The sequence below is a fragment of the Artemia franciscana genome, chromosome 4 (genome assembly GCF_032884065.1).
Source record: "Artemia franciscana chromosome 4, ASM3288406v1, whole genome shotgun sequence".
NCBI lineage: Eukaryota > Metazoa > Arthropoda > Branchiopoda > Anostraca > Artemiidae > Artemia > Artemia franciscana.
The window spans coordinates 32,283,048-32,301,755 of NC_088866.1; the positions used below are offsets into that span (position 1 = coordinate 32,283,048).

The window sequence follows — 18,708 nt, forward strand, 5'->3', positions numbered from 1 at the left end:
GTTTTAACACTTGTTTTCATGATTTGAATGGTCGAAAACTTTCCATATCACTATTTATGTTTCCGATACATTTAGTTGGGTTGAACCTAGCGTATTCTTATCTGGCAAAGTTACGGATAACTTTATAATACCAACTAAGTTCCATGACATAATTAACAAATTGACTCTGCAACAAGTTAAACCTTATCCTGTTATAAGGTTTTAGATTATACAATCTAGTTGGTATTATAAAGCTATCCGTTACTTTTCATGATCAAAATACCATAAATGAGAATGTAAACAATCATACCAAACAAACATACTATATGTATCAATATAAATGAATAAATATATCCTTAAACAAGTAAAACTTCAACTGAATATCCAAATCAAACTTGAAACAAACAAAAATCACAACAAACAACAGTTTAAGTACTGGCTAATTGTAAATATTTTAAAACCTACTGCGTCATTGGCACTTTACTGAAAACTATTTGTTTTTTGAACAGTCCTGGAAAGAACTAATAAAATTAATATGAATATTTATATGTAATAATACTAGTTGCTGAAAGCTCATCAGTTCAAGTTTATATTTCAATGCAATTTATTTTATTTTCAACATTGTAATAAGCACAAAAGAAAATATTTGTAAATACGATGGGTGTAGTGAAGATGTTAAATAGCCATGGCCCAGGGTGTAGTTTCACAGTTGAAAAACGTTTGGAAGAATGAGAAAATAAGTCAACAAACCAAGATTATAATATTGGAAGCTGCAAGGATGACATTGGTCAATATGGCTCTGAAGCATGGGCGGTCTGAAAAACGGAAGAAGATTTGTAAGATTTTTTCCAGAGAGATTGCCTGCGAATTGCTTTGGGTAGTCAGCTGACTGAATGTATTTCAAGCAGTAGGTTGTACGGTTATTGTGGCTCAATCCTGATTTCTAGGGCTATAATGAGAGAAAGGTTGAGATGGCTAGGGCACATCCTACAAATGAAAGATGACAGATTTCCAAAGATTGTCCTTTTTGGCCAACCGTCTAGGGCTCAACAGAAAGCAGGTCGTCCTTGTTTGGGGTGGGAAGATGTCGTTAGGAAAGAATTAAGGGGAATAGGAACTTCCTGGGAGGGTGTAAAAAGGGAGTCTTTGAATAGACTGAGATGGGGGAGAAGCGTGCGTAGCTGTCTTGTCCTCTGGTAAGCTTGGTCCCGCGGTTCGTTGTTAGTAGTAGTAGCAGTAGTACAGTCCAAATAGCATCATCAAGTTTTAAATACTTGCCACTGACGAAACGAGTAATGAAAATAAACAATTTGATAAAATAGATCATTAACGAGATAATAATTGAAACTTCAAAAAATAATTAAAAGAATAAATGATTTGAAAATCGAGAACAATAAATAGAATAAAATCTCATCATTAGGGCCGAAATATTTGGTTTTTAGACACTTATTTGCCGATAAACAAGTCTGGTGCTAGAGATTTTGAAAGTGTGTAAAATTTACAAGTTTAGGTCTTTTAGAAAATTCAATTAACATTTCTAGGCGATTTAATTTAGAAATTATAATTTACACTGCCTGTTTCCCCAAAAGCAGAATTCGTAGAAATATTAATAAGTAGAAATTAAGTAGAAATATGAAGACTGGGACCGTCGTAGAAAAATAATCGCCAAGGTTTTAAATGCAAGGTTACATTGTAATTTAAATCCACAAAAGTCATTTCAACTTTCATAACTTTTATCATTCAGATAATTTTTGAAGGGCTGAAGTTAATTTTTAATATAAGAAGCATTAGAGATATTTAGAGGTTTACACAACATAAAAGCGGGCTATATATACGGTAATATAGGCCCCTCATAATCTATTATTGGAAGAGTTATCTCTTTGGAGATAAGAACTATTCAGGGGAAATTTTACATGGTTTTCTTTTGCCAAAATTCCTATACAAAGTTATTTTTATTTGTCTTAGTTTCTCTTTGCCGACTTACGTATAGAGATGATCAAGGTAAATGTCCGGGTAAATTTTCGCACGGATTGAATTGTCTAGAATGTCTTTCCGTGGCGAGGGGGATTTTTACGTGGAGGTGGAGCCATATTTCCTGGCATTATTTAAATAAAGATCATAGGTTAAACAAAAAAGAAGGGTTTTCAACTGAAAGTAAGGAACAGCATTAAAACTGAAAATGGACAAAAATAATTACGTATATGAGGAGATTTCCCCCTCCTCAACACCTTGCTCTTTATGCTAAAGTTTGAATTTCTTACCAATTCTTTAAGAACGACTCCTGAAACACAAGGGTCGTTTAATTAGAACAATAAGTAGCTTTTTTAAAAGTGCTAAGAATCTTTAACGTAAAGAGTGAGGTGTTGAGTAGTGAGCAACCCCCCTCATTTACCTAATAATTTCTGTTCGTTTTAAGTTTTAATGTTTCTCCTTAATCCTAGTTGAAAAAACTTGATTTTTATTTATTAACATAGATAGGCTACTATAAACAGGCTATATTATTTTCAATTTACAAGTTAAGTTTAGTATGGCCATTTGTTCACGTTCAGCCTATAGTCTTCGTACATTCAAGTTAAGTTTGGATAAGTTTTTTTTTTCATTCCAGAAATAAATTAGGAATAAAATGTTTTATAAATGATAATTTGTAGAAATTATTGAACTATCCTGAGGGCTTTTTTTTCGTAATCATGATTTCTTGGAATTGTTCGAAAATACTTTTTTCCAATGTAAAGTTTTACACCATTTCTAAAAGTTACCAACTTATTATCCCTCGTCCGTGAAATAATTTTCCAATCGTATATTGAACGAAGCTATTCCTGAAGCTTGCAAACTGAAGATAAGAGCGTACTGTTCAATTCATTCTCAACGAACTCATGGTATCTAGAACTTGACTAGAAAATACGTTTTTACTACGTTGATATTTTCAACGCAATCATTGCAATCCTGAGTCAGTCCTGCCAGATTGGGCCTGTTTCGGCGAATTACACTGGTTCAAATTACATTTGGCTAATAAAATTTGCCAAAAAGTCCTGAATTAAGAACGAAGTTAGGTTATAACTGTTTCAATGAAAAAAGGTAAAATCAGCCCAGTTTGAATCAGACAGAAATTGTTATACAAGGCGAATTAGTTGCTTGACATTTTCTTTCCTCTAAATTGCTTTTTTTGGAGTTTTCAACGATTTTATAAAAATAAAGATACCACGGAACGCAACGACTGCATCAATTCAAAACTTGTTATTTAACATGGAAAAAATTTTACATTAGCGAAAATATTCCCGGAAAATGTGTTTCAGATTGTTCCACATTAGAGAGTGGACATCAAGCCTTTATTATGAGGGGCCTATATTACCGTATGTATAGCCCACTTTTATGTTGTGTAAACCTCTAAATATCTCCAATGCTTCTTATATTAAAGATTAACCACAGCCCTTCAAAAATTATCTGAATGATAAAAGTTATGAAAGTCGAAATGACTTTTGTGGATTTAAATTACAATGTAACCTTGCATTTGCAATCTTGGCGATTATTTTTCTACGATAATCCCAGTCTTCATATTTCTACCTAATTTTTACTTATTAATATTTCTACGAATTCTACTTTTGGGAAAACAGGCAGTGTAAATTATAATTTCTGAATTCAATCACCTAGAATGTTAATTGAATCAAACAGTTCGTGGTAACGAACTGTAGTAAGGAGCGACCCGGCTCAATAGTAACCTTAACTCTAAAAAATTGAATTTTGATATCAATAGCTACATCAAAAGAATCGCATTTTAATGCTGATTTTAAATATATAAGTTTCATCAAGTTTAGTCTTACCCATCAAAAGTTACGAGCCTGAGAAAATTTGCCTTATTTAGGAAAATAGGAGGAAACACCCCCTAAAAGTCGTAGGATCTTAACGAAAATGACACCATCAGATTCGGCGTATCAGAGAACCTTACTGTAGAAGTTTCAAGCTCCTATCTACAAAAATGTGGAATTTTGTATTTTTTGCCAGAAGACAAATCACGGGTGCGTGTTTATTTATTTTTTTTTTTCCCAGGGGTCATCGTATCGACCAAGTGGTCCTATAATGTCGCAAGAGGGCTTTTTCTAACGGAAATAAAAAGTTCTAGTGCCCTTTATAAGTGACCAAAAAAATTGGATGGCATCTAGGCCCCCTCCCACGCTCATTTTTTTCCCAAAGTCAACGGATCAAAATTTTGAGATAGCCATTTTGTTCAACATAGTCGAAAACCATAATAACTATGTCTTTGGGGATGACTTACTCCCCCACAATCCCTTGGGAGGGGCTGCAAGTTACAAACTTTGACTAGTGTTTACATATAGTAATGGTTATTGGGAAGTGTACAGACGTTTTCAGGGGGATTTTATTTTGTTTGGGGGTGGGGCTGAGGAGAGGGGACTATGTTGGAGGATCTTTCCTTGGAGGAATCTGTCATGGGGGAAGAAAAATTCAATGAAAAGGGCGCAGGATTCTCTAGCATTACTATAAGAAAACAATGAAAAATAAACATGAAAACGTTTTTTCAAATGAAAGGAAGAAGCAGCATTGAAACTTAAAACGAACAGAGATTATTACGCATATGAGGGGTTCTAAAAATACTTTAGCATAAAGAGCGAGGTATTTAGGAGGAGATAAATACCTTGCTCTTTATGCTAAAGTATTTTTAGTAATTTCAACTATTTATTCTACGGCCTTTCTGATTTAGGGGTCATTCTTAAAGAATTGGGACAAAACTTACGATTTAGTGTAACGAAGGAGGTATTAACGAGGGTACACACCCCCTCATATAAATAATAAAAATTAAAGAATATAAAAGTTTGTTACGTAAGTTAATTCTAAAGTTACGTATATTTTTTGCTAATAAAAAAATCCGTTAAAATTAAAATTAATAGTTGCCTTTTTATGTAACCGAAAAATTGCATGGCAACTAGGCCTCCTTCCCCATCCCATATTTCTCAAAATTGTATGATCAAAACTAAGAGAAAGCCATTTAGCCAAAAAAGGAATTAATATGCAAATTTCACTTGAATAGTTTACGTGTGGAGAGTCAATATCAAACATGCATTAATTCAAAAACGTTCAGAAATTACATAAAAAAAACTAGTTTTTTTAACTGAAAGGAAGGAGCGACATTAAAACTTAAAACGAACAGAAATTACTCCGTATATGAAATGGATTGTCCCCTCCGCAATCCCTCGCTCTTTACGCTAAAGTTTGACTCTTTGCCACAATTCTGCTTTTTATAACAATTAAAAGCTTTAGCGTAAAGAGCGAGGGATTGCGGAGGGGACAATCCATTTCATATACGGAGTAATTTCTGTTCGTTTTAAGTTTTAATGTCGCTCCTTACTTTCAGTTAAAAAAACTAGTTTTTTTTATGTAATCTACTAAAAGACCTAAACTTCTAAATTTTACACACTTTCAAAATGTCTAGCACCAGACCTGTTTATCGGCAAATAAGTGTCTAAAAACCAAATATTTCGGGCCTAATTATGAGATTTTATTTTATTTACTGTTCTTGATTTACAAATTATTTATTCTTTTAATTATTTTTCTATTTTATCAAATTGTTTATTTCCATCACTCATCTGGTCAGCGGCAAGTATTTAAACCTTGATGATGCTATTTGGACTGTACTACTGCTACTACTACTAACAACGAACCGCGGGACCAAGCTACCGGAGGACAAGACAGCTACGTACGCTTTTCCTCCATCTCAATCTATTCAAAACCTCCCTCTTTACACCCTCATAGGAAGTTTCTATTCCCTTTAAATCTTTCCTTACGACATCTTCCCACCCCAAACGAGGACGACCTGCTTTCTGTTGAGCCCTAGACGGTTGGCCAAAAAGGACAATCTTTGGAAATCTGTCATCTTTCATTTGTAGGATGTGCCCTAGCCATCTCAACCTTTCTCTCATTATAGCCCTAGAAATCGGGATTGAGCCACAATAACCGTGCAACGTACTGCTTGAAATACATTCAGTCAGTTGACTACCCAAAGCAATTCGCAGGATGTGCCCTAGCCATCTCAACCTTTCTCCCATTTTAGCCCATGAAATCAGGATTGAGCCACAATTACTGTGCAACCTACTGCTTGAAATACGTTCAGTAAGTTGACTACCCAAAGCAATTCGCAGGCAATCTCTCTGGAAAAAATCTTAAAAATCTTCTTCTGTTTTTCGGAGCGCCCATGCTTCAAAGCCATCCTTGCAGTTTCCAATATTCTAGTCTTGGTTTGTAGACTTATTTTCTCATTCTTCCAAACATTTTTCAGTTGTGAAACTATACCCTGAGCCATGGCTATTTAACATCTTCACTACACCCACCGTATTTACAAATATTTTCTTTCGTGCTTATTACAATATTGAAAATAAAACAAATTACATTGAAATATAAACTTGAACTGATAAGCTTTCCGCAATTAGTATTATTACATATAAATATTCATATTAATTTTATTAGTTATTTCCAGGACTGTTCAAGACACACATAGTTTTCAGTAAAGCGCCAATGACGCAGTAGGTTTTAATTTTTACAATTAGGCAGTACCTAAACTCTTGTCTGTAGTGATTTTTGTTCGTTTCAAGTTTGATTTGCATATTCAATTGAAGTTTTACTTGTTTTAAGATTTATTTATTCATTTATATTGATACCTATAGTATGTTTGTTTGGTATGATTGTTTATTTAATTTCTGTTTGTTTTGGTTTCATTTATGCTTCAGGTGTAAGATTGATTTGTATATTCAATATAAGTTTTGTTCGTTTTAAGATTTGTTTATTTATTTATATTAGTACCTATTGTAGGTTTATTTTCTATGATTATTTAATTTCTGTTCGTTTTGTTTTTCACTTATTCTTTAAAAGTCGTTTTGACCGTTTTGAGTTGGAATTGTTATAGGTTTTTACTTCTACCGATCTAAATTTGTATACAGCCTTTCTTTGAACAGCTTGTTTTCAGAAAGTTTTTTTGTAATGAATTTATTCGTTTTCATTGCCAAAATTTCAAGTTTTCCAACATCCCCATATCAAAATCAAATTGTTTTGTTCAACATCAAAGTTTCAGCAAAGTATCAAAACTAGTATCAAAGTAACAAAGTCTCAAGGTAAACAAAATACCAAAGAACCAATTAACAAATTAAGAGCAAGCAACTTTCATAGCTTATAGCCCTTGCCCCGTAAATAAAAGTTTCCAAATAAAATCAGTAAATTAAAAAATCAGAGGCAACGCTATGTAAGCGTTGCATATAGTAAGGCCATAAGCTACAATTTTGTGTTATTATTTTTTTCTCAGAGGCACTTCATATGGAATGGGTCGTCACAAAAACTTCGCAGGAGGCTTTTTTGATTGGAAAAATCGGAAGTTCTAGTGCCCTTTTTAAGAGTCAAAAGTGACCGGAGAGTAACAAGCCCCCCACACCTTTTTCCCCCGAATGTATCCGATAAAAAATTGAGATAGCCATTTTGTTAAAATTAGTTCAAGGATCAGATAATAAAAACTCCGAGATCGACAGTCGTGGTTAATTATGCCCTAGGGGCTTGCATTGTTCATATGGAGCGATTGCTCGTAAAAATTTCAGTTGGGGGCTCATTTGATTGAAAATTGAAAGTTCTAGTTCATTTTTGAAAAGTAAAAAGAGACCAAAGGGCAACTAGCCTCCCCTGTGCTCTTTTTCCCCCAAACCAATCCAATAAAATTTTGAGTTACCAATTTTGTTGAAAATATTTCAAACATCAGATAACAAAAACTCCTAGGTCGACACTACCTCTCAGAGCTCGGAGGCAAGAGTTTTAAATTATTCCCCGGGGCATATAAGGTTCTTATGTAAGGGGTGGTCGTATAAACTTAAGACGTGGCTCATTTTATTGGAAATTAAAAGTTCTAGCTACCACTTTATGATTGAAAAGTTTTTGGAAGGGTTATACACCATCCTACCCCCCAAACACTCCCTCTTTTTCCCAAACACATCCGATACAAATTTAGAGATAGGCAGTTTGTTTGAAATAGTCCAACGATCAGATAACACAAACTTCAGAGTCAACATAATCCCCCCAGAGCCCGGGGAAGGGTTGTAAGCTATGCCCCGGGGGCATATGAGGTTTTATGGAAGATTTGGTCGTATAAAATTTGGAAGGGACTCAAATGATTAAAAATTCAAAGTTTTAATTCCCTTTTTAAGAGTCAAAAGTGACCTTATGGAATCCAGGCCCCTCCAACCCTCTTTTCCACAAACATGTCCGATCACATTTTTGTATAGCCATTTTGTTCAGGATAGATCAAGAATTATATAACAAAACTCCAGGGATAACACAGCACCCCAGAACCCAGGGGCAAGTGTTGAAAATTATGCCCCTGGGCATATAGAGTTTCATCGCAGGAACGGTCATATAAACGTCAGAGGGGGCTCAGTTGATTGTAAATTGGAATTTTTAGCGGCCTTTTTAAGAATCAAAAGTGATTAGACAGCAACTAGCTCCCTCTCCCCAGTGCCCTTTTTCCCCAAATGCATCCAATCAAAATTTTGAGACTGTCATTTTGTTCAAAATAGTTTACAGATCAGATAATAAACTCTGGGGTCGACACAACACCCCATAGCCAGGGGACAAGTGTTGTAAGTTATGCTCCGGGGGCACATAAGATTTTGTGTAAGGGGTGGTCTTAAGAACTTCAGCCGTCGCTCTTTTGATTACAAATTGAAAGTTCTGGTTACCTTTTCAATAGTTATAAAAAGTTATTGGATTGCATCTACCCCTCTACACTCTCTTTTCCCCAGATGCATCTGATAAAATTTTGAGATAGCCATTTCGTTTGAAATAGTGCAACGATCAGATGACAAAAACTTCAGGGTCAATAAAACCACTTCAGAGCCTGGGGCAGACACAACCCCTATGGGCAGACCTATTTTGAAATAGGGAATTTTGAACCAAAAACAGTCAAACATGAACCAAAATTAATTAAAAAAAAATCTTTCCGAAAACGAACTTTTTTAAAGAAAAGTAAAGGGCATGCTAAACTTGAGATCAGAAAAAATACATACCTACAATAACTCAAACTCGAAACGACCAGAAATCATAAACAGCGCAATAGCAGTAAGTAGAGAGCGATGTGGTCACAATGTATTGTTAATTTATTTGTTTTTTTTTTCTTTTTTTTTGTTTAGACCAGGGCACTTCGTATCGAAGGAATTGTCGTAGAAACTTCAAAAATTCGACTGGAAATGGAAAGGGCTAGTACCCTTTTTTAGAGTCAAAAGTGATAGGAGGGAGACTAGCCCCTCTTCTACGTCCATCATTTCCCCCAACACATTCAATAAAAATTTTTAGATAGCCAATTGGTTCAACAAAGTTTAAAAATTCGGAAATGATGTCTTTGAGGAAAATCCGGATATAGCGGTTACAAATATATATTTTTAAACAACGAAGGGGAATTTTTCTGATGGGAATATGAAAAACGTGGATACGTTTTAACCACTTATATATATATATATATATATATATATATATATATATATATATATATATATATATATATATATATATATATATATATATATATATATATATATATATATATATATATATAAAGGTAAAGGATACGGCATTAGACTTTACAGTCCCTACCGACTGTGCTGATCTCCCGTTTTTTGGCCCTTCAGCCAGGAAGTGCAATGGGGGGCTGGGGGCCAACCATCCTGTACTTTCGCACACCCTTTCTGTTTACCTTCCCCAGATTTCTCCAGGTACCCATTTAGAGCTGGGTCGACTCTGGCTAAGCTTACAGAGTCACGCCACTGACCCCCGTCCCAAACTGAAGAATTGGGCACACTGGAATTCGAACCCGCGTCCTCTCAGACAAAGGATCCCGAATCCAGCGCACCAACCCACTCGGCCAGGACGATATATATATATATATATATATATATATATATATATTGGGGGGAGTTGGTGACATTGGGGGGAGTTGGAGGGGGAGGCCTTAAATCTTGGAAAACGCTTAGAGTGGAGGGATCAGGATGAAACTTGGTGGGAAAAATAAGCACAAGCCCTAGATGCATGATTCACATAACCGGAACGCATCTGATCTCTTTGGGAGAGTTGGGGGGGGAGGGTTAATTCTGAAAAATCTAGGTATTTTTAACTTAATGAGGAGCGATCAGATCTTAATGAAATTTCATGTTTAGAAGGACCTCGTAACTCAGATTTCATATTTTAAATTCCGGACCGGATCCAGTGTCATTTGGGGGGAGGGACCGGAAATCTTGGAAAACGCTTAGAGTAGAGAGATCAGGATGAAACCTGGTGGGAAGAATAAGCAAAAGTCCAAGATAAGTGGCTGACATAACCGGTTCTGCTCTCTTTGGGGGAGTTTTTTTTGGGGGGGGGGTAATTCGGAAAAAATAGAAAAAATGAGGTATTTGTAACTTACAACGAGTGATTAGATCTTAATGAAATTTGTTTTAGAAGGATCTTGTGTTTCAGAGCTCTTATTCTAAATCCCGACCAGATTTGGTGACATTTGGGGGAAACCGGAAATCTTGGAAAACGTGAAAATTGAGGTATATTTATCTTACGAATGGGTCATCGGATCTTAATGCAACTTGACATATAGAAAGATTTTATGTCTCATATTCTCTATTTCCAATTCGAAGCGGATCTGGGTACATGGGGGCTAGAGGGGGTAAACAGAAATCCTGGAGTCTGGAAATTTTGGAAAACGCTTAGAGTCGAGAGATCAGGATGAAACTTGACAGGAAGAATAAGAACAAGTTAGATATGTGATTGATATAATTGGAACGGATCTGCTCTTTTTGGAATAGTTGGGGGGGGGGTTAATTCGGAAAAAAATTGAGGTATTTTTATCTTAAGAACGGGTGACCAGATCTGAATGAAATTTGATATTTAGATGGAACTCATGTCTCACAGCCCTTGTTTTAAATCCCGACCAGATTTGGTGATACTGAAGGAAACCGAGAGTTGGTGGAGGAAACCGGAAATCTTGGAAAACGCTTAGAGTGGAGAGATCGGGATGAAACTTGGTGGGTTGACTAGCAAATGTTGTAGATACGTGATTGATGTAACCGGTCTGGATCCGCTCTCTTTGGGGGAGTCAGGGGGTCCAGTGCTTTGGCGAGTTTGGTGCTTTTGAACGTGCTAGGACGATGAAAATTGGTAGGTGTGCCAAAGACCTTCACAAATTGACTTGACAAAGTAGTTTTTTCCGATTTGACCATCTGGGGGCTGAAGAGAGAGGAAAAATTAGAAAAAATGAGGTATTTTTAACTTATGAGTGGGTGATCTGATCTTAAGAGATTTTGATATTTAGAAGGACCTCGCGTCTCGGAACTCTTATTTTAAATCCTGACCAGCATTAAGCCTCTGATTTTCCTTTTAAATCAATCAATTGATTTTTATAATTTTGCTTGAGCTCATGCCATATGAGCTCATGGCTCTTCTGGCCTCGTCACAAGCACCATATGAGCTCTTAGCTCTTTTAATTAGCTCTTGTTAATTTGCACTTTACTGGAAACAAACTACCTTTGGAATTTTTTCACCTTTCTAACTCTTATAAATGAAAAATAATCTAAACTTTAACGAACAAATGTCAGCATATGCCAATTTAACTGGCAATTCACGGTCATTTTTTTTTCAGAAAAGTGCAAATTGTGTTCTGGTCTTGAGAAGGTATAAGGGTTATCAGCTTTATTTAGCCTACAACTCATGTTAATTTTGTCGAAGACCAACACTGTCATTGGCCCTTTACTGAAAATGAATTATATCAAAATTAATGTCATTATATATCAAATATTCAGTTTGATTATTTATGTAATCTTCAACAATGTTCAAGACACATATAGTTTTCAGCAAAGTGCCAATGACGCAATTGGTTTTAGACTTTTACAGTGAGAGAAGGAGGCTAAATCCAAACTCTTGATTGTAGGGATTTTTGTTCGTTTCAAGCTTGATTCGCATATTCAATTTAGGTTTCACTAGTTTTAAGATTTATTTATTCCTTTATATTAGTACATTTTGTATGATTGTTTGATATGATTAATTATTTAAATTCTGTTCGTTTTAGTTTTCATTTATAATTCAATACATAAATATTTTTGTTCGTTTTAAATTTGATTTGTATATTCAACTTAAGCTTTACTGGTTTTAGGATTATTAATTCATTTATATTTCTACCTGTTGTGCGTTTTTACTGTGATTGCTTATTTAATTTTTGTTCGTTTTGGGTTTCATTTATTCTTTAAAATTAATTTCTGGTTGTTTTGAGTTTGAGTTAATGTAGGTTTTTATTTCTTCTGATCTTAAGTTTAATTAAATAAAAAAAAACTAATTTTCTTAGCTGAAAGTAAGGAGCGACATTAAAACTTAAAACGAACAGAAATTATTCCGTATATGAAATGGGTTGTCCCCTCCGCAATCCCTCGCTCTTTACGCTAAAGCTTTTAATTGTTTTAAAAAGTAGAATTGTGGCAAAGAGTCAAACTTTAGCGTAAAGAGCGAGGGATTGCGGAGGGGACAACCCATTTCATATACGGAGTAATTTCTGTTCGTTTTAAGTTTTAATGTCGCTCCTTACTTTCAGCTAAAAAAATTAGTTTTTTTATTTAATTTCTGAACGTTTTTGAATTAATGCATGATTGGTTTTGGCTCTCCGCACATGAATTATTAAAATGAAATTTGTATATTAATTCTTTTTTTGGCTAAATGGCTTTCTCTTAGTTTTGATCAGACGATTTTGGGAAATAAGGGGTGGAGAAAGAGGCCTAGTTGCCCTCCAATTTTTCGGTTACTTAAAAAGGCAACTAGAACTTTTAATTTTTAACGAACGTTTTTATTAGTAAAAAATATACGTAACTTAAGAATTAACTTACGTAACAAACTTTCATAGCCTTATATTTTTATTATGTATACGAGGGGGTTTGTACCCTCGTTAATACCTCGCTCTTTACACTAACTCGTAAGTTTTGTCCCAATTCTTTAAGAATGACCCCTGAATCAGAAAGGCCGTAGAATATATAGTTGAAATTACTAAAAATACTTTAGCATAAAGAGCAAGGTATTTATCTCCTCCTAAATACCTCGCTCTTTATGCTAAAGTATTTTTAGAACCCCTCATATGCGTAATAATCTCTGTTCGTTTTAAGTTTCAATGCTACTTCTTCCTTTCATTTGAAAAAAACGTTTTCATGTTTATTTTTCATTGTTTTCTTATAGTAATGCTAGAGAATCCTGCGCCCTTTTCATTGAATTTTTCTTCCCCCATGACAGATTCCTCCAAGGAAAGATCCTCCAACATAGCCCCCTCTCCTCAGCCCCACCCCCAAACAAAATAAAATCCCCCTGAAAACGTCTGTACACTTCCCAATAACCATTACTATATGTAAACACTGGTCAAAGTTTATAACTTGCAGCCCCTCCCCCAGGGATTGTGGGGGAGTAAGTCATCCCCAAAGACATAGTTATTATGATTTTCGACTATGTTGAACAAAATGGCTATCTCGAAAATTTGATCCGTTGACTTTGGGAAAAAAATGAGCGTGGGAGGGGGCCTAGATGCCCTTCAATTTTTTTGGTCACTTAAAAAGGGCACTAGAACTTTTCATTTTCGTTAGAATGAGCCCTCTTGCGACATTCTAGAACCACTTGGTCGATACGATGACCCCTGGGGAAAAAAATAAATAAATAAAAATAAACACGCACCCGTGATTTGTCTTCTGGCAAAAAATACAAAATTCCACATTTTTTTTGATAGGAGCTTGAAACTTCTACAGTGGGGTTCTCTGATACGCTGAATCTGATGGTGTCATTTTCGTTAAGATCCTACGACTTTTAGGGGGTGTTTCCCCCTATTTTCCTAAATAAGGCAAATTTTCTCAGGCTCGTAACTTTTGATGGGTAAGACTAAACTTGATGAAACTTATATATTTAAAATCAGCATTAAAATGCCATTCTTTTGATGTAGCTATTGATATCAAAATTCATTTTTTTAGAGTTTTGGTTACTATTGAGCCGGGTCGCTCCTTACTACAGTTCGTTACCACGAACTGTTTGATACGGCCTTTACTTTTCTTTAAAAGACTACTTTTTCAGAAGGTTTGTTTTATTTAATCAAAGTAACTAAAGTATCTAAGTTACAATAAGCAAAAGCATAACTTACAATCCTTACCCCTGGGCCGGTGGATTTCGACCCCAAAAGAATAGTTATTTGGCCTTCGGGCTTACAACACTTGCATCAAACAAGTTTCTTCCAATGTTTATGCGACCAATTCTTCGATAAGAACAATATATGCCAACAGGGCATACTTAATAGCCTTTTTCAGGGCTTTAAAGATTGAGTTGATCCCAGAGGCATTGTTGTATGATATTCAGACTATTTTGATCAAAATGGCTGTATCATAATTTTGATACGTTTAGGAAAAAGAGGTATGGGGGAACAGGTACCACTAATCATTTTTGACTATTAAAAAGGGAATTAAAACTTTCAATTTTCAAAAAAATGACCTTCCTTCAAAGTTTACACGACCAGCCCTTCCATAAAAACGTAATATATTCCCAGGGCATAACTTAGAACACTTACCCCCTGGCTATGGGAAATTATGTCAGTCCTGAACATATTGCTATCTGATCTTTAGACTATTTTGAAAATTGCTTTTTTTGGAATAGTTGGGGGGGGGGGGGGTTAATTCGGAAAAAAATTGAGGTATTTTTATCTTAAGAACGGGTGACCAGATCTGAATGAAATTTGATATTTAGATGGAACTCATGTCTCACAGCCCTTGTTTTAAATCCCGACCAGATTTGGTGATACTGAAGGAAACCGAGAGTTGGTGGAGGAAACCGGAAATCTTGGAAAACGCTTAGAGTGGAGAGATCGGGATGAAACTTGGTGGGTTGACTAGCAAATGTTGTAGATACGTGATTGATGTAACCGGTCTGGATCCGCTCTCTTTGGGGGAGTCAGGGGGTCCAGTGCTTTGGCGAGTTTGGTGCTTTTGAACGTGCTAGGACGATGAAAATTGGTAGGTGTGCCAAAGACCTTCACAAATTGACTTGACAAAGTAGTTTTTTCCGATTTGACCATCTGGGGGCTGAAGAGAGAGGAAAAATTAGAAAAAATGAGGTATTTTTAACTTATGAGTGGGTGATCTGATCTTAAGAGATTTTGATATTTAGAAGGACCTCGCGTCTCGGAACTCTTATTTTAAATCCTGACCAGCATTAAGCCTCTGATTTTCCTTTTAAATCAATCAATTGATTTTTATAATTTTGCTTGAGCTCATGCCATATGAGCTCATGGCTCTTCTGGCCTCGTCACAAGCACCATATGAGCTCTTAGCTCTTTTAATTAGCTCTTGTTAATTTGCACTTTACTGGAAACAAACTACCTTTGGAATTTTTTCACCTTTCTAACTCTTATAAATGAAAAATAATCTAAACTTTAACGAACAAATGTCAGCATATGCCAATTTAACTGGCAATTCACGGTCATTTTTTTTTCAGAAAAGTGCAAATTGTGTTCTGGTCTTGAGAAGGTATAAGGGTTATCAGCTTTATTTAGCCTACAACTCATGTTAATTTTGTCGAAGACCAACACTGTCATTGGCCCTTTACTGAAAATGAATTATATCAAAATTAATGTCATTATATATCAAATATTCAGTTTGATTATTTATGTAATCTTCAACAATGTTCAAGACACATATAGTTTTCAGCAAAGTGCCAATGACGCAATTGGTTTTAGACTTTTACAGTGAGAGAAGGAGGCTAAATCCAAACTCTTGATTGTAGGGATTTTTGTTCGTTTCAAGCTTGATTCGCATATTCAATTTAGGTTTCACTAGTTTTAAGATTTATTTATTCCTTTATATTAGTACATTTTGTATGATTGTTTGATATGATTAATTATTTAAATTCTGTTCGTTTTAGTTTTCATTTATAATTCAATACATAAATATTTTTGTTCGTTTTAAATTTGATTTGTATATTCAACTTAAGCTTTACTGGTTTTAGGATTATTAATTCATTTATATTTCTACCTGTTGTGCGTTTTTACTGTGATTGCTTATTTAATTTTTGTTCGTTTTGGGTTTCATTTATTCTTTAAAATTAATTTCTGGTTGTTTTGAGTTTGAGTTAATGTAGGTTTTTATTTCTTCTGATCTTAAGTTTAATTAAATAAAAAAAAACTAATTTTCTTAGCTGAAAGTAAGGAGCGACATTAAAACTTAAAACGAACAGAAATTATTCCGTATATGAAATGGGTTGTCCCCTCCGCAATCCCTCGCTCTTTACGCTAAAGCTTTTAATTGTTTTAAAAAGTAGAATTGTGGCAAAGAGTCAAACTTTAGCGTAAAGAGCGAGGGATTGCGGAGGGGACAACCCATTTCATATACGGAGTAATTTCTGTTCGTTTTAAGTTTTAATGTCGCTCCTTACTTTCAGCTAAAAAAATTAGTTTTTTTATTTAATTTCTGAACGTTTTTGAATTAATGCATGATTGGTTTTGGCTCTCCGCACATGAATTATTAAAATGAAATTTGTATATTAATTCTTTTTTTGGCTAAATGGCTTTCTCTTAGTTTTGATCAGACGATTTTGGGAAATAAGGGGTGGAGAAAGAGGCGTAGTTGCCCTCCAATTTTTCGGTTACTTAAAAAGGCAACTAGAACTTTTAATTTTTAACGAACGTTTTTATTAGTAAAAAATATACGTAACTTAAGAATTAACTTACGTAACAAACTTTCATAGCCTTATATTTTTATTATGTATACGAGGGGGTTTGTACCCTCGTTAATACCTCGCTCTTTACACTAACTCGTAAGTTTTGTCCCAATTCTTTAAGAATGACCCCTGAATCAGAAAGGCCGTAGAATATATAGTTGAAATTACTAAAAATACTTTAGCATAAAGAGCAAGGTATTTATCTCCTCCTAAATACCTCGCTCTTTATGCTAAAGTATTTTTAGAACCCCTCATATGCGTAATAATCTCTGTTCGTTTTAAGTTTCAATGCTACTTCTTCCTTTCATTTGAAAAAAACGTTTTCATGTTTATTTTTCATTGTTTTCTTATAGTAATGCTAGAGAATCCTGCGCCCTTTTCATTGAATTTTTCTTCCCCCATGACAGATTCCTCCAAGGAAAGATCCTCCAACATAGCCCCCTCTCCTCAGCCCCACCCCCAAACAAAATAAAATCCCCCTGAAAACGTCTGTACACTTCCCAATAACCATTACTATATGTAAACACTGGTCAAAGTTTATAACTTGCAGCCCCTCCCCCAGGGATTGTGGGGGAGTAAGTCATCCCCAAAGACATAGTTATTATGATTTTCGACTATGTTGAACAAAATGGCTATCTCGAAAATTTGATCCGTTGACTTTGGGAAAAAAATGAGCGTGGGAGGGGGCCTAGATGCCCTTCAATTTTTTTGGTCACTTAAAAAGGGCACTAGAACTTTTCATTTTCGTTAGAATGAGCCCTCTTGCGACATTCTAGAACCACTTGGTCGATACGATGACCCCTGGGGAAAAAAATAAATAAATAAAAATAAACACGCACCCGTGATTTGTCTTCTGGCAAAAAATACAAAATTCCACATTTTTTTTGATAGGAGCTTGAAACTTCTACAGTGGGGTTCTCTGATACGCTGAATCTGATGGTGTCATTTTCGTTAAGATCCTACGACTTTTAGGGGGTGTTTCCCCCTATTTTCCTAAATAAGGCAAATTTTCTCAGGCTCGTAACTTTTGATGGGTAAGACTAAACTTGATGAAACTTATATATTTAAAATCAGCATTAAAATGCCATTCTTTTGATGTAGCTATTGATATCAAAATTCATTTTTTTAGAGTTTTGGTTACTATTGAGCCGGGTCGCTCCTTACTACAGTTCGTTACCACGAACTGTTTGATACGGCCTTTACTTTTCTTTAAAAGACTACTTTTTCAGAAGGTTTGTTTTATTTAATCAAAGTAACTAAAGTATCTAAGTTACAATAAGCAAAAGCATAACTTACAATCCTTACCCCTGGGCCGGTGGATTTCGACCCCAAAAGAATAGTTATTTGGCCTTCGGGCTTACAACACTTGCATCAAACAAGTTTCTTCCAATGTTTATGCGACCAATTCTTCGATAAGAACAATATATGCCAACAGGGCATACTTAATAGCCTTTTTCAGGGCTTTAAAGATTGAGTTGATCCCAGAGGCATTGTTGTATGATATTCAGACTATTTTGATCAAAATGGCTGTATCATAATTTTGATACGTTTAGGAAAAAGAGGTATGGGGGAACAGGTACCACTAATCATTTTTGACTATTAAAAAGGGAATTAAAACTTTCAATTTTCAAAAAAATGACCTTCCTTCAAAGTTTACACGACCAGCCCTTCCATAAAAACGTAATATATTCCCAGGGCATAACTTAGAACACTTACCCCCTGGCTATGGGAAGTTATGTCAGTCCTGAACATATTGCTATCTGATCTTTAGACTATTTTGAAAAAAAGGCTAGCTCAAAATTTTCATTTAATACGTTTGGAAAAAAAGGGCTTACGAAAGTCTAGTTACCCTCCTATAGCTTGTGGCTCTTAAAAGAACATTATAACTTTCAATTTTCATTTCAATGAGCCCCTTCCAAAGCTTATTAGCCCTTCTTCTACTTGGATGTTAGCGTGAGTGAGTGAGTGTAAATGAGTGTAAGTGATGGA

General features: G+C 35.0%; 1 protein-coding gene across 5 annotated transcripts in view; it reads right to left on the reverse strand.

Moving 5' to 3' along the window:
- LOC136026308 (uncharacterized) overlaps nt 1–18,708 on the reverse strand; it is a 77,024-nt gene that overhangs the window by 3,906 nt on the left and 54,410 nt on the right. Inside the window, exon 1 of one of the 5 annotated variants that reach the window (XM_065702728.1) lies at nt 2,736–2,845. The exons of 3 other annotated variants lie outside the window; for them this stretch is intronic. The gene's annotated coding sequence lies outside the window, so the exon portion shown is untranslated. Of the gene's footprint in view, nt 1–2,735; nt 2,846–18,708 lie in introns of those variants that run through there. One more of the 5 variants, XM_065702727.1, reaches the window with a different exon arrangement.